Raw genomic sequence first — 24220 nt, forward strand, 5'->3', positions numbered from 1 at the left:
ATCCAAAATTTTGTTATGCTCACTCCAAGAACGTTTAGCAATAAGAATATCGTAAACATATGAAGTAATATTGTCACGAAGATAAACAGGTAAAATTTCGTTTAAACTACGAATGAATGCTGCATAAGATACAGTAAGTCCAAACGGTAATTTCCGAAATCACTTTTGTGTAAAATAGTCATATCCGGTTATTCTTTACCGACTCTAGATAGACTGATAGTTGAAGAGTTGTTTTGATAGATACAAAGAATAGTAAAAGAGTAGGCAGCAGTGCAGAAAACTAAAAGGGAAGTAGCACCGCTACAGCTCGGGGCCCTGTGCACGCTACAGCACATATTCACTTAGTGTAGCGAATCCCCTGAGGACATTAATAGCCGCACATAAATTCCAGTTTGTGACTTATTGGCCAATTTGGTGGAAGTGCATGCATAAATTGTTCTAACCGTGAACATGGATGAATGTCATTCTTAGAATTGCGAAAGATCTTAAACTTCCGAACAGTTAAGAAGTGTTTATAATCAAAGTTTTCTCCTCGTGGCGACAAAGACCTACCGCGTCTGTCCCTGTCCCAATGTCGATTACTGTCAAGTTCGCGCGCCTGGCGCTCTCTTGTTGCTTCTCGTAAATGAAATAAATTACTTTCTTCAAACCTCTCTGCTATCTGTGATTCTAAATTTCTTCTGCTGTCTTTTCCTACAATTTCGCTTTCAATTTGTTTGACTTGCTTTCCTAATGCCTCAAATTCCCTTTTGACGTGTTCATTAAATTTTCCCTGATTTCCAACATGCTTATTTATGTTCTGGTACTCTTCGGTTTCTACAAATGGCAATGGAGCTGTATCATCTGAATCTCTGTCCCCATTTAAACTAAGACTTGTCAATTTATCTGAAATCTCCTCCACTCTTTCCGATAAGTCACCCATTTGTTCTTTCTGTTTATTTACCTCTTTCGTAAGTGTCGCGACTCGGGTTTCAGTATTGACACATTTAGTAGTTAACTGTTCATACTGTTGTGTTAGGTTATTTATTCTGTCATTTGGTACGGATTCCTCTATTCTTTCAAATATTTCTTCCTTATCGTGTGCACATTGTAAATTTAACTCTGAAAATTTTTGTACTATCACGCGATCTCTTTCTTCCTGTTCTCTATCCTGTTCCTTTTGTCTGATTACTATTGAAATTAATCTATTATTGTGAGCATTCAAAATCGGTTGCACTTCTTCTCAAATTTCTTTCTTCAATTCATCTTTCATGTTTTTGAAGCATGTCCCTATTCGTGAGTCTAACCGTGTTTCCATTGTTCCCATATCAGTTTCTAAACGTTTTGCCAAAGTTCCCATCTCTGTTTTAATTGTTCCTATTTGTGAACCCAGTGAGTCTAACCGTGTTTCCATTGTTCCCATACCAGTTGTAATTATTCCCATCTCTGTTTTAATTGTTCCTATTTGTGAGTCTAACCGTGATCCCAAATTTAATATTGCCCTCATCAACTGCTCCATGTTAGCTGGTTCGAAATTTTTTTCGCCCCTAACATTTCCCGTAAAACTAACTTCCTTCGTCATAGCAGTAAAGGTATCTGTGTTCGATACTATTCCAGAATCTTCTGTCGTCAATCTCGTATTCTGAAAATGTTTTGATTGTGAAAAATTTTGAATTGGTTCCGCACTATTTTCCCGACTTATTAAATTGTTTTCAACTTCATTATTCATCATACTGTTCTCCTGTGTTGGCGAGTTCGCCATGTTAACAATTTCGTCATTCTCACTATCCATCATTTTTGCCTTTTTCATCGATCGTGTAATCATTTACAAAACATACAAAACTCGTCACTATACTAAAATTACGCACAATATGACACTTTATCACCAACAATACCATTCACACGAAATGCTTCCCTCAATCACGATTAACGAACAATTGAAATTTTCATAATTGCACAAAATTGTCAAACGCGTATACAAGACATCAAAAACTAAATTCTGCAAAAATACCATTAGAAGAAAGACAAGACAACTACAAATGTTCATTACCAAATCTATACATGCAATATAGACTACAATTACTAAAGTACGAATTACTACAACAATACTACTGTCTGCTATTTTTACTATCAGAAGATTTCAAGGGACGATCCGAAGCAGCGGTCGCCACGTGCATGGGGGCTTAATTAAATAAAATGAATGCAAATACTTTTTTGATTTAGTAGCTGTCTGTTCGGTTACGCAGTCTCGTAACCGGTTGGCCCTGACTGGTATTAGTACGCAGTCTGACTGCATAGAATAACAACAAAGAACGAAAGAAAATTTCCGTTAACACAATTAATTAATTAAGTCCCCAGCAACTATAAAACCTAGGAAACAACAAGGCACAAGTGTCGCTGTTCTGTGTGTGGAAGTGTGATTCAACGTACACATCTGGCACGGTTCTTCCTCAATAAGACCAGATATTTTAAACACCATTTATACTGCAGTAATTAAAAAAACAAGAAATACTATAATTACACATAGAAACCAGAGATACAGTCTAATACAAGAACCCGAGCCAGATGCTTTGTTGACTGAACCTGTGACCAACAGGCATTATTGTTTAAGACATTGAAATAATGAAAAAAAAGGAATTTTTTACCTTCATATATATTGACGAAAAGAACACTCTGATCATTACAGCATCCCCAATCCAACAATATCTGGTGTCTAGCCCATCAAAACAATATCACAACATCTGAACAAGCACTCTCAACAACGACACACCACTGCTACATCTCAATAGCACTCTCCACCACGACTTTTCGACAAGAACTCTCCACTACCACATTTCAACAAGCACTGCTTACTGCTACTTCTCAATAAGCACTCTCCACTACCACATCTCAACAAACACTGCCAGTGGAGGCGGCTGAATAATACTCTTTGGCGCAATCTCTGGCGCTGTGACTCAGTGTAGCCACCTTTCATCCTATACAGATGAAACAAACTTTCCTAAATTCTCTCGACCACAATCATCACAGGCTCATTCCATTCCATATCGCTCTGCACCGTTAAGCCCAGACATTTAAACTACATGACTGTGTCAGGCGTTCACTACTAATGCTGCGTGCGAAGATTAGGGGTTGTTTTCTCTATTTATTTGCATTAACTTACATTTTTCTAGATTAAAGAGCCAGCTGCCATCAATCACACTAGCAAGAAAATTCGTCTAAGTCATCTTGTATTCTCCTCCCACAGTCACTCAACTTCGATACCTTTCCGTACGTCACAGCATAATCAGCGAAAAGCCACAGATTGCTGCCCACAATGTCCGCCAAATCTCGTATGTATATAACAAATAATAGCGCTCGTATCACACGTCCCTGGCGGACTTCTGACGATACTCTTGTCTCTGATGAACACTCGCCGTCGATAACAACATACTAGGTTCTCTTACATAACAAGTCTTCGAGCCACTCACTTATGCGGGAACCTGTTTCATATGTTCGTTCCTTCGTTAACTGTCTGCAGTGGACACCGTGAAAAATGCCTTTCGGAAATGTAAAAATATGGAATCTGCCTGTTGCTCTTTATCCATAGTTCGCAGTATATCATGTAAGAGCAGATCTAGCTGAGTTTCGCACGAGGAAATTCAAAGATGCTACGCTAGGATCATAAGAGGATGGCATAGCGCGAATGAAACTGCAACAGAAATTCTAGAGTACGTTAATTGATTATCAGTGGAAGAAAGATGATATAATGCTTGCGAAACCTTGCCGTGTAAATTCAGGGAACCTGAAGACAGAGCGGCCTTTCTGCAGTCACCACAGCATATTTTGCGTAGGGATCGTGAGAATAAGAAAAGATACATGCAGAGGCATATAGGCAGCATGGAATAGGATACAAGTTCACTATATTGGGTAAAGTACACTTCGCCATGCACTGTGCTATGGCTTACGGAGTATATATGCAGATGTAATACAAGAAAATCATTAACAAAGTTGGTATGTTCTCAGAACTATATCAAAATTGAAATGTAAATTTAAATTATGAAATGAACACATTCCAGTCTACAGGAGTCACTCAGTCCATCAGTTTATAACGTGTAAAAAAATTTAGAAGCAGGCTCCTAATACATCGTAACCGATTTATTATGAAGTTCTGTTCTCGATGAACTGTTCAAAATTTAGATTTTAATAATTGTGTGGTACTTCATGTAATCCAGTTGATCGAAACGCACGTAAGTCAATTATTTTTAAATGCCGTCAAAGAAAACGATTTCGCAAGTCAAGTTGACTTTTGAGTTATATTACTGCGTAAAAGAAAGAACATAACAAAAAAATATTTTACTGACGTCTTCTCTGTGCAAGGTGAGATATTTTCTATGTACCCTCATACTTCTTCGACGAGAAACAACAGCTAAAAATTCACAATTTTTGCTTTTTTTAAATATTTCCTTCTGTTACTTCTCACACGTACTTCCACCATTTAATTTCCAAAATTTCATCTAGCAGCTGTTTCTCAAAAATTACTGTATAAACCAGGGGTAAAGAACATTTTATCTACCGCTCACTTTTGTACGTCTGTTAGTTGTGAAATTTTCTAACTGTGCTGACCCCACGCCCCTCCTATCCGCATCCTCAACTGAGGATGATACGGCGGTCGGATGGTCCCGATGGGCCACTTGTGTCCTGAAGACGGAGTGCTACCATTTGCAGAGTAATGGTTATTTGTGAAGTAGCGAAGTAACTTTACTTTGTAAGAATTATAAAACGGAGTTACAGCAAGTTAAAAAATATTATAATGACTACATACCAAATATTTTATGTCAAAATTGTACGAAAACTTGGAAAATTATTTAAAACCGTTATCGTCTACCGCTCACCATGAAAGTTGTAGCACCAAACAGTGGGCGTTAGGGACCAGGTTGAATACCACGTAATCAGATGCAGCTCTTTCCAGTTCTTAAAAGAACGGTCAGTGGTTAGACGTGCTAATGACACTGAAGAATTATAGGAAAGGCTTTACGCTAAGTATAGTGTTCTTTAAAAAAAATAGTTCAAATGGCCCTGAGCACTATGGGACTTAATATCTGAGGTCATCAGTTCCGTAGATTTAGAATTACTTAAACCTAACTAACCTAAGGACAGCACACACATCCATGCCCGAGGCAGGATTCGAACCTGCGACAGTAGCAGCAGCGCGGTTCCGGACTGAAGCGCCTAGAACCGCTCGGCCACAATGGCCGGTTATCTTTTTTAAAACCAATCCATCCTCTAAAACGCAAAATATAGTGTTGGATGTTAGTATCTAATGTTTCTTCGACACAGAGTTAGCTCACTTGGTCAAGAACGTCAGAGGACTTTTCGAAGGACCTATTCTAGCATATGGTAAGTTCTGGAGATCACGGCAAACCTAAATTAGGATGGACAGACGGGGATCTGAGTCCTGGACCTCACGAATACGCGTCCAGTATCTTAGGCCCTATCCGTCCTCCCACTTCCTCTGAAGAAATTAAGGTTGACATAGCTACTTAATCTGCCGGGACCGGTGTCATGATGATTAAAATTCTTCTGGGTGCTGTACCGCGTCATTGCATAAAATACTTTAATTATAAACTGAAAACCAAGTTTCGATCGTATTACAACGGCCTTCCTCAGGGAAAGACCGGGTTTGGTGGTGCAAACGTGGCTCTATTTATTGCAGACGCAAGGTGTCACCAAGTCACATTTTTTGAAACTTTATTAGTCGTAGAATATAATAGGCTAGTCATGAAAGGGGGAGAATAGGAGAGAAGTAATTTGTGTGTTAGCCGGTCTGTCAGTGATTGGCGCCAGTCTGAAAATCAGCGCTTGGCTTCTGGTTGTTGATCGTATAATGCTCGCCCATTACGTCCTTAGCTTCATAGTAGTCTACCCGTAGATAGCGGGGTTGACGCTGATGTAACGTTTCTTGACTTCCGGAAAAGCTCTGGTTCAAGTTCACATTATCTTTTAGTAAACAAAAGCCGTCCTTATGGAAAATCACACAAGATACTTGACTAAATCAAAATATCATAGCAGACAGAACCAAATACGTCGTTCTCAATGTGCAGCCGAATTAGGTAACACTGTCACTCTTGAGGATGTGTATAAATTACTTTCCAACATTTGTAGCCCTCTGAGATGCTGTTACGCACAAAATCGTAGTAGCTACGAGAAGTAGTAGCAAATTAATGAATGATAAATGGATAAGTGATGTTTGGTGTAAGTATTATCGGCTGAATCTCGGCGTATTCAAAGGTATTGCTCAATGGATATCAGGAAAACAGTGGCTTAAGGCAAATTACGAGTATATTGATTTCAAAGGGCACGGCCGATTTCTCTCTATCATTCTTCGGTCCGCAGTTGATTACCGTCTCTACTGACGTCGTCGTTGACGAGTTGCCAAATCTTAACATTCATTCCTTTCTTTCATGGGAGTTTATGTAGCGATTGCTCTGTTTCCTTCACTACTTCCCACGCTACATGTAAGAGGAGGCTGCATTTCGGTTAGCCCTCGTAGTATGCGTAAACATCTGAAACACGCACTTAGGAACAAATACGTTACGGACACTGCTCACTGCGAGACCGAATAGTGACTGGTGGCGTTGAGAGCAAGTGCCGCTGTAAGAAAAGCGTGCATTGAAACAACAAAAGTCATGTAATACCTCCTAGTATGGAGTCGAACCTTCTTTCACCCGGCGTAGTACAGAAACTGAACGTAGCATGGACTCAACAAGCCATTGGCAGTACCCTGTAGAAATTCTGAGATATGCTGCCCCTGTAGCAGTCCATAGTTGCGAAAATGTAGCAGGTGCATGATTCTGTGCACGACCTGACCTCGATCATGTCCCATAAATGCTCGACGCATTCATTTCGGGCGATCTAGGTGGCCAAATCATTCGCTCTTGTAGTCCACAATGTTCTTCAACCAATCGCAAACTGCGGCCCGGTAACATGGCGCATTGTCACCCGTAAAAGTTCCATCGTTGTTTTGGAACACGGAAGTCCATGAATGGCAGCAAATGGTCCTTAGGTAGACGAACATAACCATTTCCAGTCAGTGATCGGTTCAGTAGGACCAGAGGACCCAGTCCATTCCATGCAAACATAGCCCACACTATTATCGAGCCATTACCAGCTTGCGTAGTGACTTTGACAACTTGGGTGTCTGCGCCACACTTGAACGCTACCATCAGCTCTTACCAACTGGAATCGGCACTCATCTGACGAGCCCACAGTTTTCCAGTTGTCTAGAAAAAAAAAATCCTCCCAAACAGGCCATGAAGGCCCAACAGTACCGACCGGCCGCCGTGTCATCTTCAGCCCATATACCTCACTGGATGCGGATATAGAGGGGCATGTGGTCAGCACACCGCTCTCCCAACCGTATGTCAGTTTCCGAGACCGGAGCCGCTACTTCTCAATCAAGTAGCTCCTCAGTTTGCCTCACAAGGCACAAGGGCCGAGTGCATCCCGCTTGCCAACAGCGCTCGATAGACCGCATAGTCACCCATCCAAGTGCTAGCCCAGCCCGACAGAGCTTAACTTCGGTGATCTGACGGGAACCGGCGTTACCACTGCGGCAAGGCCGCTGGATCCAATCGTCTACGGTCTAACCGATATGGTCACGAGCCTAGGAGCGGCGTGCTGCAGGCAATGTTGTGCTGTTAGCAAAGGTACTTACGTCGATCGTCTGCTGCTACAGCCCATTAATGCCAAATTTCGCCACATTGTGCGAACGGATACACTCGCCGATCGTCCCACATTGATTTCTGAGGTTATTTCACGCAGTGTCGCTTCTCTGTGAGCACTGAAAACTCTATGTACAGTTAAATGAAGGCCGTCGGCCACTGCTTTATCCGTGGTGAGAGGTAATGTCCGAAATGTGGTCTTTTCGGCACACTCTTGACACAATGAATATCGGAATATTGAAATCCCTAACGATTTCCGAAATGGAGTGTCCTATGCGCCTGGCTCCACCTACCATTCTGCGTTCAAAGACTGTTAATTACTGCCGTGCGGCCACACTCACATCGGAAATATTTCCACATGAATCACCTGTGTACAAACGACAGCTCCACCAAACGACGCTGCCCTTTTATACCTTGTGTACGAGATACTACCGCCATCTGTATATGTGCACACCGCTATCCCGTGCATTTTGTCACCTGAGTGTACAAGGAGAGCAGAGCCGTTTGGAGAATCATTCCAGCGACGATATGAACCGAAAAATGAGGAAATCTGCTGACGTAGTGGACTTTGACAAAGGAAGGATTGTTATGGCCAGGTGCATGGAATCGAGCTCTCTAACGGTTGTTTTCTTGGCTGTTTGTGGGGTCTCGGTCTTGAAGTCTATGGAAAGTGGTTGAAGAACGGTGAAACCATCAGAGGGCGACAATATGTCAGACGCCTGTACCTCTTCACAGAATTTGAATGTCGGACGCTTGCCCTCTCTGCAATGCTGGATATGTAGTGATTGGTCTCAGATCCGACGACACAGTACAATGTTGGTGCATAAACAAGTATTTCCAAGCACGCTTTTCAGCGGACATTGCTGAACATGGGGTTGGGCAGCAGACGACTCCTAGGGGAACTGCAGACGGAACGGAATGCTTGTGTTAACAGGTCTTGTAAAATAGAGCAACACAAGAGAAAGTCTTTTAAAGGTATAAAAATACACCGTGTATTGTTTCCTAACTCACCTTACTTGAAAATCATTTAAAACACTATGTTAGGTATTTTTTACATTTTTTGCGAAGAAATCCATATATGTATTTCCCCCATTGCCCCATCCACGAGGCAGAATGGAACAAGGCAATTTTTTGGGAAATTTTTACATAAACGTGGAAATTATTAGGAATATCATCTTAAAATTAAAGACATAAAGTTGTTTAACGATTTTGACTAAACAATATGGAATTTAAAAAGAATCGTTAGCAATAAGAAAATATTTTAATGTCATTTTGAGAAATGGACAATTATTTATAATCCTAATACCAGATCACTGTTACTGTTATTCTTACTGTTATTTTATTGAATCCTATAGCTCATGCACCAAGTGTATTTTCTGGCTTGAAAACAGACAGTTTAGGATGGCTAGTAATAAGCTCAAATGGCTCAGAGCACTATGGGACTCAACTGCTGAGGTCATTAGTCCCCTAGAACTTAGAACTAGTTAAACCTAACTAACCTAAGGACATCACAAACATCCATGCCCGAGGCAGGATTCGAACCTGCGACCGTAGCAGTCTTGCAGTTCCAGACTGTAGCGCCTTTAACCGCACGGCCACTTCGGCCGGCTAGTAATAAGCACAATATCCCAGTTCTGCCCAGCTATGTCAGTTTCTTTGTCAAATCTGTGTGCTAAAGAATTTCTTTCTTCTGGCTGAGAATCTAATGACTTGTCAATTAGACGTTCCATCGTTGGACTAAATGTCTCCTCTCCATCTCCCCCCCCCCCCCCTTTTCCCCGTAGGAATGCTACCACCTCGTCTGTTTGTTTTACAGCGAACACATTTTTAAATATTCTACTGGGTGTTTCAAGAAGGACTTTACAACTTTGAAAATTCATATAAATTAATTCATAGTATCTACAGAGGTAGTTGTAATGTCAGTTTGAAGAGAAATACATCAAGTTTTGTGTAGCGTAGTTCGCCAGTGCAGAATCGCACGGTAAGGAGCGCTAGCGTTACAGATGGCTGCCTTCATTCGACCCGAGCGTGCTAGCTGTATGTTTTGGTTTGAAGAATCGAAGTCGGCGACAGCAGTTCAGCGTAACTTCCGTACCAAGTACGCTAAAGATCCTCCTAGTAGACTTACAATTTATGAGTGACATAGACGTTTTGTAGAAACAGGGTGCTCAGTAAGACATGAGAAATCATAAGGTCGTCCAAGCACATCTGACGACATCGTTGAGCGAGTAAGACAACGTTTCGTCAACAGCCCTACTAAATAGACCCGGCGTTCATCTTGCGAACTGTAGATCCCACGAACGACTTTTTGGCGTTTGTTGAGGAACCGTTCGCATTTGAAACTGTACAGATTGACGATCGTATAAGCAAATAAGGACACTGATAAAATTGCTCGCAAGAACTTCTGTGCCGACATTTTAAATGGATTACATCAGAATGAACATTTCTAGGACAAAATCATACTTTCTGACTAGTTGATTTTTCACTTCAGTGGCGGGGTTAACACACATAACTGTAGGATTTGGGACAGTGATAATCCAAATCAAACATTGCGACATATTCGTGACTGCCCTAAACTGAACGTTTTTTGTGCATTGATCAGGAACAGAGTGTACGGCCCCATTTTTTTCATGAAAGAACCATTAACGGGATAGTTTACCTCGATATGTTGCAACAATGTTTGATACCGCTGATCGAAGAGGATAACTAAGAACGGAATGTTTAGTTCATGCGAGATGGTGCACCACTCCTCTACCTGACTGACGTCCTGGATTTTCCCAGTGACCGTGATGCGCCAGTTGCATGGCCTCCATGTTCCCCAGGCCTGACACCACTTGATATTTTTTTTAAATGTGGATTCATCAAGGGTATCGTGTTTGTACCTCATGTTCCGGCTTGTCTACCTCAACTTAATGCAAGAATTTATGCTGCCACTGAGCAAGTTACACCTGAAATGCTACAGAAAGTTTGGGAAGAAATTGACTTCCAACGGAATGTGTGCAGGATAAGCAACGAAAGCCACATACAGCACCTTTTGTTTAATGTAGATAAACTTGATCTGTTTCCCTACAAAATATCACTAAACCCAGCTCTGTATCTTCTCTCAACAAATTTAAATGAATTTTTAAAGTTGTAAAAGACCTTTCCGAAACACTGTATATGATTTGTCAACTATATAGTAGGGATTATTTTTACCTTTAGGAATGTCTCTATACAACGTTATTAATTTAATATTCAATTGCTGTGTACACTGATTATTCAAAACATTATGACCACCAACCTAATACCGATAATAAACCCGTCCAAGCGATAGCAGCGTCACCTAACGAGGAATGATTGCTAGTCAGACACACGCACGGTGAATGTGGCATTAGTCAGAGTCCTGTCCGTATGTAGAATGGGGAAGGCGTGCATTCTATCGAGGGCAGATTGTGACGGCCAGGAGGCTCAGCACAAGCATTTAGGTTAAGTAGTGTGTAAGCTTAGGGACTGATGACCTTAGCAGTTAACTCCCATAAGATTTCACACACATTTGAACATTTTTGAACAAGCATTTCGGAAACTGCGCGACTTGTCGGGCGTTCGAGGAGTGTCTTCAACACGTGGCGAAACCAAGGTTAAATCACATCCAGACATCGCGGGGTTGGGCGGCAACCCTTCATTACAGACGTCGGATGTCGTAGGCTGGGCAGACTGATAAAACAGGATAGGCAGCGAACTGTGGCGGAACTAACATCAGATTTTAATGCTGGGCAGTGTACAAATGTATATGAACACACGGCGCATCGAACACTCCTAACCGCCGATCACTCCACAGCCGATGACCCATGCATGTGTCCATGTTAACACCACGATATCGGCAACTACAACTGAAATGGGTTCTTGACCATCGGCACTAGACGTTGGCACAGTAGCAGAGCGTTGCACTGTCTGGTGAGAATTCCGACACCTTCTCCATCACGCCTATGGGAGGGCGCGAATCCTTCGTCTTCCTAGGGAACAGCTCATTGACACCTGAACTGAGGGATGCAGACAAGCTGGCGGCGGCTCCATTATGCTTTGGGGAATATTCACGTGGGCATCCACGGGTCTAGTGGAGCTCGTCCAAGGCACTTGGTTCAAATGGTTCAAATGGCTCTGAGCACTATGGGACTTAACATCTGTGGTCATCAGTCCCCTAGAACTTAGAACTGCTTAAACCTAACTAAGCTAAGGACATCACATACATCCATGCCCGAGGCAGGATTCGAACCTGCGACCGTAGCGGTCACGCTGTTCCAGACTGAAGCGCCTAGAACCGCACGGACACACCGGCCGGCGTCCAAGGCACTATGACGACCAAGGTGTACCGCACACTGCTTAAAGATCAGGCACATCCCTTCATGACGATCAAGTTCCCTGATGGCAGTGGTATTTTTCAACAAGATAGCGCGCCATCTCACAGAGCCAGGAGTGTAATGAACTGGTTCGAAGAACGCAGTAGCTAGTTCCAATTGATATACTGGTCACCAAACTCTGCCAGATCTGAACCCGATCGAACGCTTTTGGGATTTGATTGAACGTGGCGTCAGAGCTCATCGCCACTCTCCCCGGAATTTTTGGGTTTTAGGTGTGCAGATGTGGTGCCAACTCCCTCCAGCGATCTACCAAGGCCTCATTGTTTCCATGCCACGACACACCGTGGGACACTATCCCATTCAGCCCCGTCCCGTTCCGACCCAAGAGCACATCTCAGATTAACAATTTTTATGGAACGTAATGACTGACACATTTAAACGTAAGTAACTGACGCATTTAAATGTATTATGTTACTAGTGTATAGCGAATGGGACGCACTTTAAGATTACTTGTCATTTAAGTACATACAGTTAAGAATTAACGTTTTATCTTTCGTTTACGTTCGTCAAAAGTTATAAGAAAAAGTAACTGGAAACTGGAAACTTACACATCCTACTACAAATAAGCTAAAATCGCTATCGCACCTTCCCTTCCATTTACAGACATTGTCACTATAATAGACCAGCATTCTCCAGTCTAGAAAACAGCAGAATGGGTTCGGTCCATGGATCAGTGTAAACGTGTCGCCTGATCGGAGGAGTCGCGGTTATTGTTACACCAGATCAATGGCCGTGTCCTGATATAGTGTCACCCAGCCGAACGGCTACTCGAAACATGCACCGCGATACGGACGGGGGCCGTCGGGGACAGTATTATGCTGTAAGGACACTCACCTGGTCTTCCATTGGACCTGTGATAGTAATCGCAAACGCCAAGACAGCTGTCGTCTATGTGAACATTATTGCGGACCACCTGAATCCCTTTATGCCTGATGTCTTCCCCATAGGCTATGGTATTTTCCAGGATAACAGTCCGTGTCAAAAGGCAGGAATAGTGCTACAGTGGTTTGAGAAGTACGGTACAGAATTCATGTTGTTGTCTTCCTCACTAGATTCACATAAACTGAATCCGATGGAACACATCTGGGACACTCTGCGCCCTCAAACTACCGGCCCGTAATTTACGGGACCTGTGCGTAGATAGCTTGTGCCACATGCGCCATGGAATGTACCAAAGACTTGTCGAATCCTCGTCACGCAGATTATCTACTGCATCAGTTTATAAAGATGGACCAACAAGCTTTTAAGCAGGTGGTCTTAACGTTTTGGGGCAGCAGAGTATCCTCGCCATGTGCATGTAAGCGCATAGTGTCTGGCGAACGTTTCTCTGTGCTGTCATCATAATGAATGGAAAATTCACTTCGTATTCCCAACGAGTTTTGCACAGTCTACGGGAATTCCTTGACATATTACATGTGATGGTAGCATTGCCTTTGCATTCTGCAAACCTGTTACTAGATTTCAAGTCTGTATGTGTGTTATGCGGGTGAGTGTTAAGACTGATTGTGCATCATGCTGTTGTTTGCGTTGCCCTGGATAAGTATTTGTTGTCACAAGGATTGAAAAATAATTTTGATGCTGGCCTGCTTTAGCACTTTGGGTTACAGCTACGTATCTAACATATTAATTCCATTGGAGAATAATTTCACTTTGTTTATAACCATTAGTGTAGGATGTATATAAATTGCACAATATAATCGTTCAGGAAACAAATACTCACGCGATTTCAATAAATCACGAATGAAATTTATAAAAAACAAGAAACAAAAACAGATATACAGTATGTTAGTGACAGAACTACTTATCAGCAACATTCTCGTGGAAAATATTTCGTTGCAATATAAACAAAGCATAAAATTAGTTTGAGCAGTTTACTGGATGTTTTGTGACACTGTATTGAAAATTATATTTAATTAAAACTGTGATCTATTCTACATTAGTCAAGCAGCTGGAGCGATTTTTCATTGTCATCATTTTCCTCTAGTGGCGAATAAATTTATTCGAATTAATATACTACTCACTGGCTTCGACGTCAACTTTACTATTAAACAAGACTATACGCTACCAGAGCGACGTATGCAGTTGCAATGTGAAAAATATTTTCATTACACGCGAGTGCAGGTATGTACTATGTACTGTGTGCCTCTGTACGGAAAAGATGCTAAGGTCGAAGCTGGCTAGTAGATATTCAATTTGAGTAAAATTATTTGTTTTAAGCGGAAAACGACAACTTATAAAATTTTTATCGAAGGTGCGAATATATTTTAAACGAACAGCCTCTCGATGGCGTTTCTATACTGAATAACAGTTCCACGTTACTCTAGCACGGGACATTTAAGGGACAACTAGATCGCTCCACCGAATCACATAAATTTCTTGTTTGGCTTCAATTAGGTGCGAGTGGCAATCGGAGCTTCGTTTGAAATAATTCACAATTTTCATCAAACCATTAACGGACTATGCCTAAAGAGTGTATGCTGCATCGTTCTGTTGCTACCCCAACTGCTGTAAGTCCCTAAGTTGTCAACTAACCTTATAAACTGTAAGCAGACCATGTCCTCCCATCAAAACCACGGAAATACAAAATTAGACTGATTAGAGCCCACAGGGAGGTTTATGACCAATCATTCTTCCCGCGAATCAATTGTGAGTGGAACAGGAGAAGGGGCAAATGACAGTGGTACACAGACTGTCCTTCGCCACACACCGTCAGATTGCTTGTGGAGTATAGTTGTAGATGTAAGTGTAGTTGTAGGAATCCGGAAATCCATCCCATGTATTTACGGAGCCACGACACATCTGACTGTCTGACAAACACGAGACGCTATCTTGTGTACCTCTGATTTAATAAGCTAATACTAGCAGCTTTAAGCAACAGATACAGCATTTTATCCCACCAGACTTAACTGCCTAAGCCAAGGACGTACTGCACACGGTTTCCAGGTTTCTGCGTGTTATGTGTGACTTTCTTGAGGTTTTATAGTACTTTATGGCACGGAAGCTAATGCATGTCTTACCACGATGTTAAATTCATGTGCTTCTGCTCCGATTTTTGAAGGTAGTACACTACTACAGCATGTGCGGCTTACGGAACTGATTATTCAGGACAGTGCGCTCCCTTACCTGAGTGGTCAGGGTGCGTGAGTGCAATTCAGCGGGTCCGGCTTCGATTCCCGGCCAGGGCAGAGATTTTCTCCGCTGGGGGACTGAGTGTTGTGTTGTCCTCAACATCATTTCATCGTCACTGATACGCAAGTCACCCAATATGGCGTCAACTGGATGGACTTGCTATTCAGCCGCCGAACTTCACCAGGTGGGGACTCTCGACCACCAATGCCAATTTCAGTTCGGACAATAATCGTTAATCGTCCTTGGTGGCGGTCATGAGTTAGTCTTAGGAGATTGTTTGTTTGACTTCAGTGCGGTACACAAGTGGCTTCTTGATTTGGAGCATTCCAGTATCAGCTGAACTTTCAATCTGTAATATCCTAACCGTCTCTGTAATATCCTAACCGCCTAGCAACCACTAAGAGCTCCGTTCCAACTCACCTCTATAGTGTTCCTGTCAGGACTGCAAAGCACACCAGCATGAGTCGGGTATATGATAATTACAGACTGGATTATCATAAAAACACGCAAATATGCATAAAAATGCTTAAAACTGTACTAAAAGTGTCGAAATATGCAAGATTAAATAATAAAAAATAAACATGGTAGTTACTGCGTGCATTATATCTGGAAGTCGAACCTTTGCGTATAAATTACGAGGAAGAGCGGTGGTCACGCGAAAAATCGGTGCATTTAAAACGCTGACATCATTTTCTGAATGCTTTCTGGTAGAGGTTAGGGAGGCGGCCTTTCTGGGATTATTTTCTAAAAGTTTGCAAAATGGGGACGCATACCGTGTTACAAAAATGGTTCCTTCTTTGCTTTTGTTGTCTGTGACAAGCGGATACAACGCGAGTGAGTCGCAGTGAAACAGTCCATATGTACAGGACCAATTTCGAGATAAATCACACGCAGAAGGGGACACTCAAAAACTCCGTAATATTTTATTTATAAAACAACATACAATCATGAATATTTTTGAACAGCATTAACTTTTAATTAATTTTACATTTTTCTACTGTTGTGAACATAAACGACCCAGCACCAGTCCAAATCTTCGATAACTCAAAACATTTTTATAAGCAGAAAAGGACCGTTCTACATCAACTGAGGCAACTGGGCAGTATATGAATTTGGCTGATATGTTGGCACTTACTGTTTCTGGTAAAATTTCACCCATCCCATTGATAAAACTAATAATTTGGCACAGGGGTTCAAATCCTGGGTTATTGTTTAAGATGTTTTCAAACTTTTTAGTTTCTTGGAAACACCTCCGGCAATGACGAATTCACTAGAATAATTTTATTCGTTAACTGAATATATTCATTCAACACCTTGAGTTTTAAGTCTTTTAGTACCTGCAGGTATATGGAAAACTGAGTGCTAATCACAGCAACGTCTTTTTTCATACAGGAATCATTAAAACCTTCTTTGCACTGGGAAACTGCCAAAGTCGTCTACTACCCCTCTAATGGCCTCGAAATGTTCATTGTAAAACAACACGGCTTCGACCCACGTACACCAACGAGTTACCACTAGTTCGGGAGGTAAGGTAGTTTTTGTTTGTAGGTTTGGATGCGAGCAGGAGCCTTTAGAAAAACTTCCTTTGTGGATGAAATAAGTTTATTTACATTCGCAAAGTGGAATGTACTTCTCCAGCAAAACGATGTACTCTATGAGCAAAGCACGTCACATGAATCAGATTGGGATAAAATACTCGGAGGGCTTTCCCTGATTTGATTATATGGGGAACAGCATCTGCAATAAACGCAAACACCCTTTTATCTGCAGAAGATTCTGGAAATATTTTTCCAATATCCTGATTCACAAAGCTGGCGATCATAGAATGATTTACTTTTTGAAGTTCTTTGCAGGCCGCTAAATAGGAAGAAGGAGGGTCTTCTTTTAAAGCACCAACAATTAAATTTGCAATATGAAGGCGAGAAGTGTCTGTAGTTTCATCAGCTGAGATCCAGGTAATGCTGTCCTTGAGTTCATTGCGTATTTCTTCCAGAACATTTACGTAGATTGTCGGTATGTAATTTTAACGCAATGTTTATTGATCTGGTATATTTTAAGCAATATTTGCGCAGGAAGTCTTTGAGGATAGGGTTTGTGAAGTTTGTGAAGAGGAATATTGCTTGCATTGAATTCTTCACTTAGATCCATATTAAACCAACTCTTTTTGTTACCTTTGGACAAATCCCTGCTACTGCCACTTGCTGTTGTCAGAAGCTGTTGTCGTGGTCTCTTCTTCTGCATTCCTGCGATATGACGACTTGTCTTGACATGCTGGTCTATTTGAAACTTTTTTTGCACTAAACGTTTTTCTCACAAACTCGACAACGTAAATCAATTACGTCGTATGTAAATGTTCCAGGATGGTCAGCTATCCAGGAAACAACGTTTCTTTTTTCGGGTGGCATGGCGCACAACACGTTTCACACTGTAAGTCGTAAGCAAGTTCAACTGTGTACAAGTGAGCAGAAAGCTAAACTGAGACAACGGACTTGCGACTGAAAGCTTGCGTAGTTCAATTGTTGCCGACGCGTACGGTATGACAGCGAAGGGGATTAACCGGGGGTGCGTGCGCCGGAGCATCGACTGTCTGCCTGTTCCTGTTCTGTAATGATTTCGCTAGGGTAGCAGTCTCTCGGTTATCGATTGCACGCAGTTCTAGGTCGCGGTCAATCTGTGAGACATCAAAACTAGATCGAGCTAGAGACCGCCTATCAAAATTTTTAAAATTTTGTAAACAAAGAGCGAAAGTAAGCATCGTCATTAGTTTTTTGTTAAATATGCAATAACCGGTGAAAAGGATTCGAATATGCAAATACATATGCAACATGCAAATGCATATAATCCGGTCCCTAATGATGATACTTTCACGGTTTGTACAAAAATATGGGAACACCGAGAAAAACGCATGCTTCAACATAATTCAGATGCTGGCCAATCCTGCAGGATGCGCTGTTGTATTTGACCACGGACGCTGCCTGTGCGACGTCCTCCGTATGTTGCGAGTGCCAGTTGTTCTCAGAACAGTCTTCTGTCTGGTTGTGAGTGTGCTATGTCGGAGCTACGTGAACTCCAACGTGGCAACATTGTTGGTGCTCATACGGTGGGCGCCTGTGTAACCAAGGTAGCAGAAGGGTTCCGTGTTTCGAGGGGCACCACATCGAAATTTTATACCGCACACAACGAAAGAAAACATCATCAGCTAAGTCACAACGCGGCCGCATAAGTGTGTTGGGTGATAGTGGCAAACGGTCATTAAAAAGGATTGTGGAGAAAACCAAGAGGACGACAGCTGCAAATGTCACTGCAGAACTGAATGTTACACTTGGGAACCTTGCCTGAACAAAGCAAGATGAAGGGGGCTCCATAATCTGCGAATCGTAGGGCGAGATGGAATTTTAAAACAGCACGTCAGTGATGCAAGTATCCACAACAGGAAAATGTGATCCTGAAGCTTTAAAACTTGGACAGTCGAGCAATGTAAGAACGTCATTTGGTCGGATGAGTCTTCTTTCACACAGTTTCCAACTTTCGGCCGAGTTTACATCCCAAGGGTGTAACATGACGGGAGTTCGGTGATGTTTTTGCAGCCATATGATGGTATTCCATGGGCCCCATATTTACTCTGCATGTGGCGTTACTTCTAAGGATTATGTGACCATTTTGGCTGATCTAGTATATTAATTGTACAATTTTTGTCCCCAAATGGTGATCCCGTATTCCAAGAGGACAAGGCACTGCCCGCACATGTCGCATCATCGAGGACTCGTTCTGTGAGCACGAAGATGAATTGTCACATCTGCCATGGCCACCACAGTCACCAGACCTCAGTATTATTGAGCCTTTGTGGTCTACTTTGGAGAGAAGGGTGCGTGATCGCCATGCACCTCCATCATCCTTAGCTGAACTTACCACGATTTTGCAGGAAGAATGACGTAAGAATCCCATGGAGGCCATACAGGACCTGCATTTATCTTTTCCAAGACGAGGAAACTAGTCTGAATGCCAACGGTTTTCTTACACAGTATTAAGAATGGCAATGCGCTATGTTTTTGGTGTGTCCATATTTTTGGCCACCCCTATATTCCAAAATGCCTTTCTTACGTAAATAAATAAAAAGTTAGGACAAATCGCGGTATTATGCGCACGAAAGACAGGTGTGCAAGTTCGCCTCGCAGTCCGGCACAGGCTACTTCAGTTGACAAGTTACTGCGTAACGAATACTTACCTACGGCTGGAACCTATAGGAAAAAAATTATTTGACGTTAATAATCGAACGCATACCCTACTACAGAAGAGAAAAATGTCAACGTCATATTGTTCTATCACCATAGTATTTTCTTTAAATAAATGATTTCCTTATTGAATTTTGCTTCGGTACATGAAGTACCTTTTCAGTTGTACGAAAACTTTAATCGGGAGTTCCAAGTTACGCACCCAGGGATGTAAGCAGCGATACTTCATATAAGGAATGAAAGCTTCTTAAGCGACCTAGACGAAAATTAATTATTTGAAGTCCATTTGGTTGCAGAGTCATATGTAAAATTTGTTTCCTTTATTAATAGTCTGTAATGACTGGTGTAAGCGAGAAGGGAGAAAGATAAATTCGTTCGCATGCTGCTGCCTTCCTAGAATGTGGAAGTGGGTGCCCAGCCGATCCTGGAATACTGTACACCATTTCCTAAAGGTGGAACTCAATATGGTGAAAATTACCTGAAGGTAACTTGGTAAGAAGTCGAAACTGGTAACCTGAGGCTGAAACACAGGGCTACTATAAATGACTTATTCGATTTCAAAGTTCAGTTTGTCGATAGTATTGTATGTAATATGTTTGACGCACGAATTCAACCGTGAATTCACCGAGTTTGCATTGTGGCCACTCGTTGACTTTATGAGTGCAGTGCCTTGACAAAATGGCGACAAAGCAAGAAAAGAGTTTGTGTGTATTGGAATATGGGAGATGTTTATCTGTTATAACAATGCAGCGTACATTCAGAAGGAATTATGAAATGAACTGTCATGTAAACACAACATTGTGCATTGTTATTGAAAACTGAGGGTCATTAGTTGTCTCTTTAAACAGAAAAACACCGGTCGACCCTATGTGCCAGATACAACCTTCGAGAGGGTGAGGTACAATTTCGTATGCAATCCGGAAAATGACAGTCTGCGCCAACCCGAACTCGGAATACCGCAGCAGGCTGTGTGGAAGATTTTGCAATGGATGTTAAATTTCGAACTGTACCGTCTGCCGCTCATGCAGCCATTAAAACCAGAAGACTAAGGTCGGCAGCTTCGATTTTGCGTCACAGCGCAGGAAGAAATTCAGCGTAAATATTTCGTCTCCAAGATAATACTCAGCTACGAAATATCATTCCATTTACCTGGAAAGCTTAATCGACACGATGTGAGAGCGTAAAACAGTGAAAATCCTCATGAAGTTGTAGCACATGGACGAAGGTTGTTTTCAGTGCGATGTCACAGAGGAAGACGTACGAGCCGTTTCATTTCTGTAAGAAGACTGTGACGGGTACCTTTTATCTTGATGTGTTGCAGTTGTAGTGGTTTCCTTCATTGACTGCTGATTTCGAGAATTTCATCTTCCAGCAAGACCAGACACCTCTCATTGGGGCACAGATGTTCCCAGCTACCTAAACGACACACTTGCGCATCGGTGGACTAGCCGTAGTAGGAAAGACGACATGGCTCTCTTCCCTTGGTCACCGCCCCGCGGTCTGAAGCGTCTTGTCACGTTTCGCGCGGCTTTCCCAGTCGGAGGTTCGAGTCCTTCCTCGGGCATGGGTGTGTGTGTGTGTTGTCATTAGTGTAAGTTAGATTAAGAAGTATGTAAGCTTAGGGACCGATGACCTCAGCAGTTTGGTCCCATAAGAACTTACCACAAATTTCCAAATTTTTCCTTGGTCCCCCAGGCCGCATGACCTAACGGCTCGTGTTCTCCTTGGGGATACATTAAGAACCGTGTTTACGTACCCCGACTACCAAGAACACTGGAAAAACTCTGAGAATGCATCAATGCTGCTGTGAGGACCATTGACAGGATATTGCTACGTGGAACAGACTGACTCCCCCTTGGACGTGTGTCGTGTGAAAGGGGCATTCATAGAAGATTTTTAGTGTGCAAAATGCAAACCTGGGGAGTTTACTGTTCGGTTCATGCATCAATCATAACTGTACACGTAATATTTTGGAAAATAAAGGGCTCTGAAAACGAATTAATCGTTTATAGTGGCCCAGCATATGACAAAAACAAGAGAAAGGCATAGTCTTTCTTAGTGTTAAGTAATTTCATTGTGAGGGTGTCATCAACCCAAAGGCTGGTTTGAAAGCGGCAGTGCTGTACTGGGCAGAGTCCTATTGGAGGTCGTGTGCCATTTTCTTCCTCTAACCTTTGAACTAAGTTACCCAGCCATTACCCAGCCATTTACATGGGGACTTACAGTTTAACATGAACTCTTAACCAGGTGAAAATCGCCATTTTTCATATCAGCAAACATTGCCACATGTGAAAGAAATGACCCTAGAAGTCCTAAAACGTACTTGGGATAGAAGCCGAGACCTTTGGGTCTATGTACTTATATGGATATCGTGTCTGCTCTCTCGGACATGTCCGAAAGTACAGATACCACATCCATACAGGTATATAATTCTGGCAATACCGTCCATGACCTTCTTCTTCTGTGCAGATGCACACATATTCCCCGAACTCTTACGGGACTTGGAAAGAATGTCTTCCACAAGTAATGAGTGTGTTGGGGTGGGACACTACGTATATAGTGTGTGGATATACAAGGTGAGAATGTGGGTCTCGCGGGAGGCGTGCGTGAGATAGTCCCTGCAGTCGCGCTATCCTCTGTGCCCTCGGTGGCTCAGATGGATAGAGCGTCTGCCATGTAAGCAGGAGATACCGGGTTCGAGTTCCGGTCGGGGCACAGATTTTCACCTGTCCCCGTTGATATATATCAACGCCCGTCGGCAGCTGACCGTATTAATATGATTCTACTTTCGCTTTGGGTCTATGGTCTGGCTCGTGAAAACAGGAGCCTTACTTGATGTCAGGTAGTTTCACTGTACTGCACTTACATTGAACTTACGTCTCTAATTTCTTTCTACGTTCCAGAGATACTTCTTCGCGGGTTTTATCGACTATGACTAACGTAACGCGACGTAACATAATAATGTCATTCAATCACGTGTTTGCTTCACTGTTAGTGCGAAACAGTACTCTCATTTGACCGTGCGCTCGCTCATCGGCTCTCGTACTCATCATGGTTTGTTTCTGAGCTGCTAGCAGTGCATCAAACAAGTTCTCGGACCCCTCCGTCAGCATGGAATGTGGAATGCAGTTGGCAACGACAATCAGCTGTCGATATTGACGCTACATCAGCGGACATCTCAGTCCCAGGAGTCACCTAAAATGACTAGAATCCCAGTACTGAGGTTTCGGATATATCTTTTCAGCACTCCGATGTTAAGGCGCCATACTTCTCACGAGTGACTACTAATTTAAAACATGACTATGTCATCTTTTTACGTAATCCACTTAGAAGCCAACGCTGATCCAAACAGTGTTTACCACTTGCACTTAAAAAAATGGCTCTGAGCACTATGGGACTTAACTTCTGAGGTCATCAGTCCCCTAGAACTTAGAACTACTTAAACCTAACTAACCAAAGGACATCACACACATCCATGCCCGAGGCAAGATTCGAACCTGCGACCGTAGCAGTTGCGCGGTTCCAGACTGTAGCGCCTAGAACCGCTCGGCCACCCCGGCCGGCTACCACTTGCACTGCTTTTCACTTGTCTCTGAGTTATTTCAGAAGAAGTTGTTTGCTGTTTGTACTGATACCGTATTACGGGGCGCAATGCTGACGGCTCCCTATTAATTTACGTAGGAAAGAAACCAAATACCACTGCCAACATAGTTTCTCGGCTCTGGCTGTGAAAGAGGGCTGCTTAGGTAAAAAAAATCGCGTTGCATCTTACACCTTTATTTGGCCGACGCATTTTGTCTATCTTTTTCCTGTGAGTAGAGTGTATTACTCAAGTCTGATTCTGAAACGTCTCTAAAATGCCCATTTACGGCTGCCACAACAAAACATATCGCATCACATCATACATTTGTGGTGGTTTTTCGATTACATTTTTGCTCCTGTTTTAAACTTCTCATTCACAACAATGAAGTAGCACATTTCCAAACTTGACCAAAAACTGCAGAGAAATTAGTTTTTGTATCTGGTTTTAGCCAGAATCCAGCAAAAGTGGCACATATATTTCACAAAATTTTCTCGTAGCCAAATTTCGCGAAAAATGTTCCGTCAGTTGTTTCATACTCTCTGAATGAAGAATTGTCAGGTGTCATATTGTGCATTTTTCTGTTGTTTGTTTTTATCTATGGTTGCAATTTTCGGGCGTCATTCATTACGATTTTCTCCAAACGGGAAAGCCAAGTTTGAATACAACTTCCCATTTTTATATAAGGAAAATAAAAGAACTGGTTGTTCATAACCTTCACTAACTTCAGATGAATTTTCGTTGCCGGTAAGACATCCAAAACAAACGATTCTTTGAGGGGAGGATATTCCAATTAATCCTCAATTAATCCTTTTAAACGAAACACACTACATGACTCCTTTAAACAGCTCTACAAACGATCTACCTTTAGTAAATCGAGTACATACATTATTACGCTAGCTGTACTCATACAACGAAAACAAAACGTTAATATCAAATACATCTACGTTCTAATATTGGCATCTGTGTGAGCAAAGTAGGTTATCGTACCAGAAGCAGCAGGACATTTCTTTGTAATGTGGAGCTGACCACTAGATCACTACCTGAGTGACTTTGAATCAGGGCCAACGGGGAACTCGGGCCACGCAACGAACTTGTGACATCAAACTAGTTGCCTTGTCCGACATACATCGTGAACACTCTGCTACGCTTGAGCCCACGGGATAATCAGTAGGTCAGTGAGAAGGTACCCAATAAAGCACT

General features: G+C 42.3%; 1 protein-coding gene and 1 pseudogene across 1 annotated transcript in view; one reads left to right on the forward strand and one right to left on the reverse strand.

Moving 5' to 3' along the window:
• LOC124606164 (juvenile hormone esterase-like) overlaps positions 1-24220 on the forward strand; it is a 160562-nt gene that overhangs the window by 12569 nt on the left and 123773 nt on the right. The window lies entirely within an intron of this gene.
• LOC124607669 lies at positions 7467-7584 on the reverse strand (annotated as a pseudogene).

This window comes from Schistocerca americana, chromosome 3, assembly GCF_021461395.2.
Source record: "Schistocerca americana isolate TAMUIC-IGC-003095 chromosome 3, iqSchAmer2.1, whole genome shotgun sequence".
Lineage (NCBI taxonomy): Eukaryota > Metazoa > Arthropoda > Insecta > Orthoptera > Acrididae > Schistocerca > Schistocerca americana.